The sequence below is a fragment of the Condylura cristata genome, unplaced genomic scaffold, assembly GCF_000260355.1.
Source record: "Condylura cristata isolate star-nosed mole 26May11 unplaced genomic scaffold, ConCri1.0 scaffold00033, whole genome shotgun sequence".
Classification (NCBI taxonomy): domain Eukaryota; kingdom Metazoa; phylum Chordata; class Mammalia; order Eulipotyphla; family Talpidae; genus Condylura; species Condylura cristata.
The window spans coordinates 10,976,056-10,986,900 of record NW_004567134.1 but is presented as its reverse complement, the minus strand read 5'-3'; the positions used below and the strand labels follow the sequence as shown (position 1 = coordinate 10,986,900).

At 41.8% G+C, this 10,845-nt stretch overlaps 1 protein-coding gene across 3 annotated transcripts in view; it reads right to left on the bottom strand.

The window, feature by feature from the left end:
* DNAJC13 (DnaJ (Hsp40) homolog, subfamily C, member 13) overlaps positions 1 to 7,671 on the bottom strand; it is a 101,697-nt gene extending 94,026 nt beyond the window's left edge. Inside the window, exon 1 of one of the 3 annotated variants that reach the window (XR_001146007.1) lies at positions 7,485 to 7,562. The gene's annotated coding sequence lies outside the window, so the exon portion shown is untranslated. Of the gene's footprint in view, positions 1 to 7,484 lie in introns of all 3 variants that reach the window. The other 2 variants (XM_012732157.1, XM_004692312.2) reach the window with 2 other exon arrangements.
* Positions 7,672 to 10,845: the final 3,174 nt, after the last annotated feature.

Genomic DNA, 10,845 nt, shown 5'->3' with positions numbered 1-10,845 from the left:
TCAATCTGCCTGTTCTGTTCCCCACTCTGTCTCTAGTGAAGCCTCTCACCACCCCTGAGCCTCTGGCCGGTATCCCAGTTCTGTATGCACAAATAAATAAATCTTAAAAAAAAAAAATTTAAAAAACCAGGAGCTGTAATTTAAGAGTGGGGGAGATAGTTAAACTATATACTCTAGTTTTGATGAAAAAACAAAATACATTCTCTGTATTTACTAAAAATTTGAGGCAAAGAGAACCCCCACAGCTCTAGAAGACTAAGAAATAAAAGTCTGAAATACACATATAGGAATTTAAATTTTAATTAGCAATTTATGAACTATTAGAGAAAGTGTCTCCTATATTCATAACCTTATCAATCCTTTCACTACCGGTGACAAAATCAGAACATTAAAATTATTATTTTAGTTTGCTTAGAGGTTTTGTTTTCAACATGTTCATCAAAAGAGCAAATTCTAAAACGAACCCTGGTGTAGTGCTAATGGGGATATAAGCTGGTACAACTACTATGAAAAACAGTATAGTGGTTCCTCAAAAAATTGAAAATAGAACTAACATATGATCCAAGAACCCTACTTTGAATTTACTTGAAGATTATGAAAACACTAGTTCAAAAAGATATATGCACTTCTATGTTCACTGCAACACTATTCATAATAGCCCGTATATGGAAACAATCCATGAGGATGGCAGAATGGGTTAAGAACAGGTGGCCTATATACATAAAGGAACACCACTTTCAGTCATTAGAGAAATCTTGCCATTTGTTATGATATGGCTGGACCCTGAGGGGATTAGGCTAAGTGAATAAATTAGGCAGAGGAAGACAAGTACTAGATGATTTCATTCACTTGGGGAGCAAAGGGAGAGGGAAGTAAATGAATAAACAAAATGAAAACCCCTTAGACTGCTAGAATGGAGTTCCCCCAGCCAGTAGTGTAGGAGCAGGGAGGCAATGGGGAGAGGCCAATTGGAGGAGGTGAACAGTTAACTGGGCATTTGGTGGAGAGTATGTGAGATAAAGGCAGTTGCTAAGGGGAGAAAATGCAAGCTTGTAACCATTCTTTGTAAACTAAAGTCACCACAATTTAAAAAAATCAAATTCCAATTCATCATTTGCAAGGAGATTACCAATGGCTATGAGCTAAGTGCCTGAACCAGCTGTGACAGTGAGTATTCTCCAAAGGGAAGCTGAGGATGCTGAGACTATAAAAATTCCTGACTTTAGACTCTTATTTTAGAGATCACTCTTCTTCATAAGTAGCCCATTAAAGTACACGTAAAACCCCAGTAGATAGGCTGTTGGCCAAAGTTAAGAGCTTCAGAAAAGTTCTATTAGCAAATTATATGTTTTCCCTTAGTGACTAAACCACACTTAAATGTACCTTTGCGCAGATACCTGTCTTAAATTAACAAAGATAATCATAGCCATGTTGGCCTACTTGCTACAAATATATTACTGATTCTCCAAGGCATCCCCTGATGAACCACCCCACACAAGAGCGGTTGCTGAGTGGAATGTGCTGCGCGTGTGAGCACTGTTGAAGCAGAAAAGTGCGTCAGAGATCATGAATTAAAATTCTGAACTGAAATTAGGGGTTAGGGAAGTGTTGTCCCAGAAGAGTCACTCCGATTAGAAACAGTACTAGGATTTAGCAGACAGGGTTAGGGAATCCATCCCACAGACTGAAGAACTGTCCTCAACAGACTTTTAAATCTCCAAGTGGTCATTCGCACAGGTAAAGTTATTTATGATCAGCTAAGCCCAGAATTTTATTTTAATCACAAAAGTATGTCTTGAAGGGTTTTATTTGCACATAGTTTTCTTGCAATGTTACATTATCACGTTAGAGAGAGTATATCTTATCCTGCTCATTTCAGAAAACAATACTGATGGCAATCCCATGTGTGGCATTTGAACCACCAATACGACACACTACATCTGTTAGCCAATTCTGTCAAAATTAAACTGAATATATGTAAATTATGACACCTTCATTTGGTATAGTCATATAGAATTATGTATACAATGGAATGCCTATATAGTTCACTTAGAAAGTTTTTTTAAAAAACAGAAACTTGATTACAATAGGAGCTACATATTAGGGAATTTCAACATGCCACTTCACATGGGACTTCATGCCTAAGAACAAGTAGTTGAAAGCAGAACTGCACCCAGATGAACCAAGGCATGTACAAATTCACACACCCACAGACATGCATGCGTTAGATGAACCACATACATCCACATCTAGTGTTAAGCTATTACAGTGTCAGAGCTCATTTTCAAACATTTTTGAGGGGGGGGGATATATTATATATATACATATATATACACACACACACACACACACACACACATATATATATATACACACACACACACCATTATTTGTAGTACTTATGCATTTAGCCATTTAATGTGTATGAAAGAGTGCTGGAACCTCCCTGGTGGCACAACAGGTTAAAGCACAGCACAATGACACTATAGCAACTCTGCAGCACAAGTTTGATCCCCAGTCAGGAAGGTGACCCACATGGTACAGCAGGACCTTTCCTGACCCACCCACTGCTGCCCTCACCAGTGTACTTTATGAATCTGCCTGTTCTGTTCCCCACTCTGTCTCTGGCAATTCCTCTCACTGTCCTTGCATCTCTGGCCATTACCCCAGTTCTATATGCATAAATAATTTTTTAAGTGCTATAGTTTTATTATCTCCTTTTGTAAAAACTGTTATTGATAAAATTTAATTGTGTGGTCTCAGTTCATTTTTCCCATAATTCCTAAGGATTTTAATCACACAATATACAGTGGAGTGATTTTTAGAAAAACATGTTGTAGTCAATTATTTTATTTCATTTCAAAGTTATACATAAGAGAGATATGGTAATTAAGAGTGCACGGCAGCTATGTATCCATTTTTTTCTTTTATGTATCACATTTTTGGTGTTGTATCTAAACACCTGTGGCCAAAAAAAATTTATTTTCTATAAATTGTTTTGTTTTTTAGTTTGTAATTTTGGAGAACTGATATTATGTAATATGTAACATTATGCAATATAATATTCCTTATACTGAAGTTTGTTTTGCCTATTAATGTAGTGTTTCAAACTACCTTTTAACTTTTTCATGGCATAATTTTCTCTACCTTTTCATTTCTTAACCTGTCTTTAAAATGTGTCCATTATAGACAGTATACATTAGAATCTTATTTTTTTACCCAATGTGACAATTTTTAACATTATGTTTACATTAATTAATTTAATTAAAATCTACATTTTGATAGGCATTTTTTGTTATCATTGTTGTTTCTCCTTTCCTGACTTTTCTTGTTTAAAATGAGTGTTTTCAATAATCCTGTTTTTTAATTTTTCTAATGACTTGTTATTTATACTTCTTATACACATTTTTATTGTCCTATGCCTTGTAAATTCAATTAAGCAATATATTTTCAAGTGACATTCTGCTTTATATGTAAATAAGTATATTAAAACAGTACACTTTCAAAACCTCTCTCCTATCTTTTGTGTATTACTTTATGCTCTTTTACAAAAGATCCAAACACACACAAAACTGCTACTGTACTGACCTGACAGTCTTTTGGAGCAATTAAAAAAAAAAAAGCATTTTACTTTTTGGCATCCTTTCCCTATTTATATAGATTTGCCTGAAGAACTTCTTTAAAATCTGTATTTATAAAGTATATACCCCTGCCCAAGAGTTGTTTCGGCTTCTGGGAGTTTATATTTTGTCTTCATTTTATAGGATTTTTTTGCTGATTTTTTTTTCAGTACTTTTAAGCCTGTCACTCAATTGTTTGCATCATGTCTGTGCACCACACAGGTAATTTTTATCTTTGTTATTGTGTGGTTGTTTTTTTTTTTTAGATTTATTTATTTATGCATATAGAACTGGGGTAATGGCCAGAGATGCAGGAGCGGTGAGGGGAGTCACCAGAGACAGAGTGGGGAGCAGAACAGGCAGATCGACCAAGTACAATGCTGAGGGGAGCAGCGGGCAAGACAGGAGAGGTCTGTGGCACCATGTGGGTCACCTCTGGGCAGGGCTAGTGATCAAACTTTCACTGAACTGGCTGTGGCCAGCTTGTAGTCCTGTGCTTCAACCTGCTGCAACACCAGGAGGGCCTGTTATTGATGTTTTTTTTCTACCTTCAAGATAAATTTCATCCTGTTGAGCTACAGGACTAACAAGTATGTGTCTAGGTGTGTTTTGCAAAGGTTTTTTGGGGGGAGAAGAGGGGAGATACTTTTCCTGCTTCGTATTCACTAAGCTCCTTGGATCTGTCATTTGGTGTTGGATATTAATTTTTTTTAATTCCATTATTTCTGCAAATATTTCAGTATTTCTCTGCTCCATTCTTACTTCTTCTGGAACCAGGCATGCATACATTTAAAAGACTGGTGTTACCTCCAAATTCTTAGATGGTTAAATTCTTTTTTGTGTGTATTTCAGTAGGCATTTTCTACCAACACCTACAAGTTCACAAATTCTTTCCCTGGCTATGTCAAACCTACTGATAAGCCCAAAGGCATTCTGCATCTCTTTACTGTATAAGGATTTTTTTTTTAGTATTTCCTTTTGATTCTTAATAATTTCTCTCAGCTGAAATTACATACTTGATCTTTCATGTTGTCCACTTTTCTGTCTGTCCCTTAATCTGTAACCATTTCAAGTTTCCTATGAGATAATAGCATTTATGTTAATCTAAGTGTAACTAACTGCTTGTCTTTTCACAAGCCTTGCAATTTCTTTCTTTCTTTCCTGCTTTTTTTTTAGTGGAAACCTGGACATTTACAGAACAGTAGAGAATGTGATAAATATTTTTTATAACTGGTAAAGGGCACTTTTCTTTGTTAGATCTACAGTGCAGGGTTTGTATTACTCTGGAAGGAGTTGGGCTGGGTTTATGTTGCTATGTTCCACAGACTTCAAATTATCTGTGAATTAGTTTGTGACTATGATGGGGGATAGTTTTCCAAAGCAGTGTCTTGTCTGACTCTTAGTGCTATGGTTCTATAAAGTCTTATTGCTATCTTAGTACTATCTTGCAGGTGTGCCTGTTCGCATAATCTTGCTCCTATCTAGTAGTTTCTGCAGTTACTTGCTATTCAACATTTCTAAACTTCATGGCAGAGAGTTGGGGTGCAATATTTGTTGTTTAGATAAAGGTTAATTTTAGTTTTACACAATGTGCCTAGGTCTCGCAGTGTGTGATTCTTTTTTCCCCTGGCAGCCGTTTTGGGCTGTGTCCCTCCACCAGAAGATTTTTTTCCCTTCTCTTTGGGCTCAATCAATGTTTTGTTGTAACGGTATGAGCATGAGCAAAGCTTTTTTTCCTTTTTCTTTTGTCCCAAACCCAGAAGGTGACTATATTATTTACGAACTAGTTCACTAAAAGTGCTACAAATTATTTGATATAAAAAGTCAGTCTTTGGTTTCAATTGACTTACAGAATCTCCTTTAAAACAACTCTTTAACCACTGCTATATATAACATCAACCTTAAGGCCTAACTATCAGTAGCAACCAAATGTTTGCTACAGTTTCTAAAGCTCTGCTTCTATTTTACTAATTTTAAGTACCTCAATTAGAGAAGCTGATAAAAGATACATGCACTGGAAACATCAAATTCACCTGTGTAAAAAGAACTAATTGAGCAATGGAGCCAAATTAGTTAAGACAGATCCTTCCTATTTTGATGGTAATTTAGTAGCTACAGAGAACCTGGCTCCACTATCAACTTTTTAACAAATTTAGTAAATTGTTACAAATTACCAGGCAACCACCTTCTACTTGTGGGTAAATTCCTACCAGCAGCTCATACCTCCCATGATTCCCTAACTCCTCGCTTATAGTACTCATGTATTTTAGACTATATATTACTGCGACTTTAGAAAGAGGACTACCCATTGCCTCCCAGTGGAATACAAACTGTGCCTATGTCTTTCCCCTCTGACTCCTCTTTTCCTTCCTTCCTACATTCTACTTCCTGTTTTCAAATAACATAGTATTTTTTAAACAAGTACTTATATTCCATTTGCTATTTATAGCAAAAGCCAAAACCTAGACATAGCTGCCTAAACATTGTTTCAGATTACATTTAAAATGTTAAAAAGGTTTTATGTTAGCTGATAAACCAAGTGAAAAATAAAGCACTTTCCAGTCACCAAAGAATTGTGAACTCGTCTTTTCAGGATACAGATTTTCTAACAAGTGGGTTTTTTTAAATCCCCCTCTCCCCCTTTTTTTTTTAAAGCAAGTCCTGTTTCCCACTTCCATAGACGCATGGTGTACTGGTAACACACTACAAAACCTGACCACTGTAATCTCCTCAAACTCTGAAAACAATACTTTCAAACTCAGGAATATATTAGGAACATAAAAATGTGAAAGAAAACAGTAAGAAAGGCAATCACTAGGCATGGCCTGAAATATTCAGAAATTTTACTTTTCCCCAAAGACACTACACTTGTCCAAGAGGTTCCCATAGCCTAAAGTATTAAAGTTCATCATAGAGGAGGTAATAGTGACAGTGACAGGTATAGCTCTTCCTTTTTTTTTTAAGGGAATCAGGGTGGGCTCAACGGGAAAAGCAGAGAGGTGAGATATCACTGCTTTGGGAGTCACTGCCACATTAGAGGAGACCTCTCACCCCTCCACCCTCACCAACACCCGCTTCTCCCCCATGCCCGTTTCCAGCAAATGATCAAAGAAACAATCTCAAGAGTGGTTAATCGAACACTTTACAATAAGGAGCCAAGTGGAAGAAAAGCACTCGTCTTAAGTGTACTAAGTCAAATCTGCGTTTAACAGCCACTCAACGAGAGTCAAAGTCCTACTCCACGCAATCCAAAGGCCAAACCCAACGGTAAAATCACAGCCACACAGGAGAGGCCACAGTTAGTAAGCTACCCTGCAGAAAGAAAAAGTCTTGCAGAAAAACTTGATTTTAGAAACGAACTGGAGAGGGAAAAAAACGGCGCGGGTGCTTTCCATTTCCCAACAAAAAAGAAAACAAAGGTAAGCAGAAAAGTCAAAGTCTCTGCGGGACGTGAGGAAGGAGGGTCACTGGCCCGGGGAAATAGGACCAGCTGGCATCCAGCAGGAAGAGCTCAGACCAGAAACTGGAAGGGAATCCCGAGGGCGGAGCCCGGAGGGAACGGAGTGTGGGCGAAGGATGTGTCTAGGGGCGTGAGGGACCTCAGTGGGCAGAAAACACATGAAATGAGAGAAGGGGCTCAATAAGGTAGCGCCCCGGATGAATGTCACTCGCAGTCGGGGGTCCGACGGGAAGACCCAGCCCAGCCGCCCGGCCGGAGGGAAGCCGGCGTCCCTTCGCAGCTGGAGGCTGCCGAGCTCGAGACACCACCCTCCTTTTCCCTGCTGCGAGCCCCCACCCCCGCGGCGTGGAGAGGACAGAAGGGTAGCCGTGCAGACCCCCGGGTCCGGAGCCCGAGAGGTTTACCTTCGCGGGCGGCTGGAGAGGCTCCAGCACGAACTCCTCCCGCCGCCGGTTCTGCGTCCAGAGTGGGTCGAGGCGCGCTCCGGCCTCCACCCCCGCACCACTTCCCCTTTTCCCGGCCGGGGCCCTGTAGCTCGCTGCCGCGGGTTCCTGGTGCCGCGGCCGCGCTGCCTCCCCGCCCCCTCCGCCTCCTCCCTCTGCCTCTCAGAGGCTCACTCTGGAGGCCGCCATCTTCGCTCAGGCTGTGAGCAACCGCGCTCCAACACGCCTGCGTCGCCACCGCCCAGGCTGTCACGAGACCCGGTCAGCTGATCCCTACTCTTCCGCCTTCTGCCCCTCCCTCTCGCAGGCATCGCCCCGCCCTCCCAGTCTCATTCGCCCCCTCTCCTGAAATTCCGCATTTCCCCGGCCCCCCTACAGCTACACATGCGCAGAGTGGCGAGGCCAGCAGCGGGATCCGGAGTCCACGCCCCGCGAGAGAGGGACCCGCCCCTCGCGCGTGCTAAGAAAGACCCGCCCCTCACGCGTGCGGAGAAGGGCCCGCCCCTGGACGCGTGCGCCGCGCAGGAAGGGCCACGCCCCTCCGGCGTGTTCCCCGCGGGCCACGCCCCTCGCCCGGCTGCTCTGCGTCCCGCCGCCGCCCGTGGCGGTCTCTGGGTGGGGTTTGTCCCCTTAATCCCCCTGCGGTGTTAAAGCCTCACCCCGACCTCGACGTTATCTTTAGGTCAGGTCCGCAAGGCGATGTGAAGCCTCAGTCTATTACCCAGTTTGGCTAGATTGCGAGCCCGCGGGCACACTCGATGGACACCAGAAGGACACTAAAAAGGGGGTTACATTTGGTGGTTCTGACGGATCGTGGAGACCCGGGCGCTGAGATGCCAACAGCTTTTGCTTGGGGCTAGAGCCAAAAAGATAATACTAGTCACCTTTGAAGTCACTCCAGAGCCAATATCCCGGATACCATCTCCTCGAACAAATAAGGAAGCGGGGGAAGGGAGTCTGATTAGAAAAAAGAGGGGTTATTAGGTGTTACCTGTGGACTGACAGTTTGACTGGGAGACTGCAGCCTCCATTGGCAGAGTGCATTCACAAGACACTAGCTTTAAGATAAATGATTCTGCTGTAAACGTCAAAGGTGGACGATATAGGGTGATGCATAAATACATGAATTTGATGAGGGCTAAACTGCCCTGATAAAGGTTTAATAATCTGCAAGGCAGACCGGAAATGATTTTTTGGAGTCCCTTTCAGTGTTTCTAGTTTGTAGAAATGGCGGTGTAGGGTGAAATGCGTAGTTGGTGGGTCTTAACAGCTCCTTGGCTGTGGGCTCAGCTCTACCTTGGGGCAGAAAAGACTGCATTTATTCTTACAGTAGACTTTGCTGTAATGCAGCAGTAAGATAAGGTGCCCCTACGGGGTGGTAACAGGAATAGCTGGGTGTGGGAAGACAGAACCCAAAATAGAGTAGAAAGGGAGGAGAAGAAAAAAGAACCAAGAGGACTGAATTAAAAGGGCATTCTTAGTTTATCCCGTGGAAACAGAAACTTGGGCTTATGTGGCAAGCCCAAGTTTGAAAAGCCTTCCAATAACCCTATAAGTAGGTGTAGGGTGTATTATTTCTGTTTTATAGAGGAAGCAAAATTGGAGACATCAAGAGATTTGCCCAAGGTGATCTAACTCCAAAAGGTAGGCAGTGAACTATTAAACCAACACACTGCCATTCTGCTTAATGTTTAGAACAGATGACATCAATTCTTGGAGCTGGAGAAGCCTCCAGCTCCCTAGTGAAAATCCCTGGTCTCCCAAGACATTTTTTTTTTTCTATTGCATTTCATAACCCACTTGTAATCAACCAGTATGCCTCTCCTTTTAGTGAGCAAGGTTTGTCGTTGTCTTTTCCTCCTCTGTTTGACATGCCTTTAAGTGTTTGCTGATGCAGCTGAACATCAGATCTGACTCCCTTTCCTCTGCTCATCCCTCTAACTACCCCAGCTACAGCTTCTCATCTCCAGAAGTCATGTTCCCTGTACTTTCAACTGTTGCTTGCAGGATGTGGTTTCAAGCAAGCCTTTTCACAAGCCTTTCCTCTAGTTGCCATTAATTGAATTTGCCAAGTTTGTCAATATCCTCCTTGAAGCACTAAACACAAAAGTCAGGTAGGGGAGGATGACCGGTGTCTTCTGATTCATGAGTTAAATCAGTCTCATCTCCCCTCCCCACCTCCTCCACCCCCAGTTTTTTGGTAACCAATACTAACTGCACCCTTATACTTCCTAGGCTTATCTTTAATAATAATAATAATAAAAGGTGTATTTATTTATGCATGCAAGAACTGGGGTGTAGGCCAGAGGTGCAGTGGGGTGAGAGGATTCACCAGAGACAAAGTGAGGAGCAGAACAGGCCGACTGATGAAGTACACTGCTGAGAGGAGCAGTGGGTGAGACTGGAGAGGTCTGCCCTGCCATGTGGGTCACCTTGCTGGCTGAGATCAAACTCCTGTTGCAGTGCCTGGCAACAGCTTGATAATGCTGCACTTTAACCCCTGTGTCACCAGGGAGGCCCTGCATTTATCATTTTATTCAAAGTCTAAGTTTGCAACAGGTTTTCTCACACTTTCATGGTACTGGTAGATCAGGTTTAGTCAGGAAGAGGCAACTGCATAGATGTCCTTCACAGTGACGTGATCTGTATCACTATTTCACAGCTTTTTAGTTATTAATAACTAGTGGCCTAAATTAGCTTGCAAGACAGGAGAGTTTTTTTGTTTGTTTGTTTTTAGATTTATTTATTTATTCATATGGAACTTGGGTACAAGCCAGAGATGTGGAGGGTGAGATGATTCACCAGAGACACAGAGGGAAGCAGAACAGGCAGATCGATGAAGTACACTGCTGAGGGGAGCAGCGGGCGGTCAGAAGAGGTCTGCCGTGCCTTGTGGATCTCCTGGGGCAGGTGGGGATTGAACTCATGCGGAAGTGGCTTTAGCTTCTCAGTGCTGTGCTTTAACCCGCTGCGCCACCAGGGAGGGCCCAAAACAGGAGAGTTTTAAGGTTTTAAGGAACTCACAAGATGGTCCACCTTCCCTTTACTATTGAATCCACCCACCTAGCAATATCAATGCCCACCTCCAATGTCCCTAAGAGCACTACATAATTCAGCAAGATTTGAACTGTTTCTAGTACGGCTATAACCCCACATGTCTGACATATACTTGAAATAAAATTAAAATACACAACAGATTCAGTCTGAGAAAAGAATGTAAAATATTATACTAACAACTTAATGCTGATTACAGATTGAAATAATAATTGGACATAACTTTAGTTAAATGAAATACTTATTAAAATTAATTCACGTTTCTTTT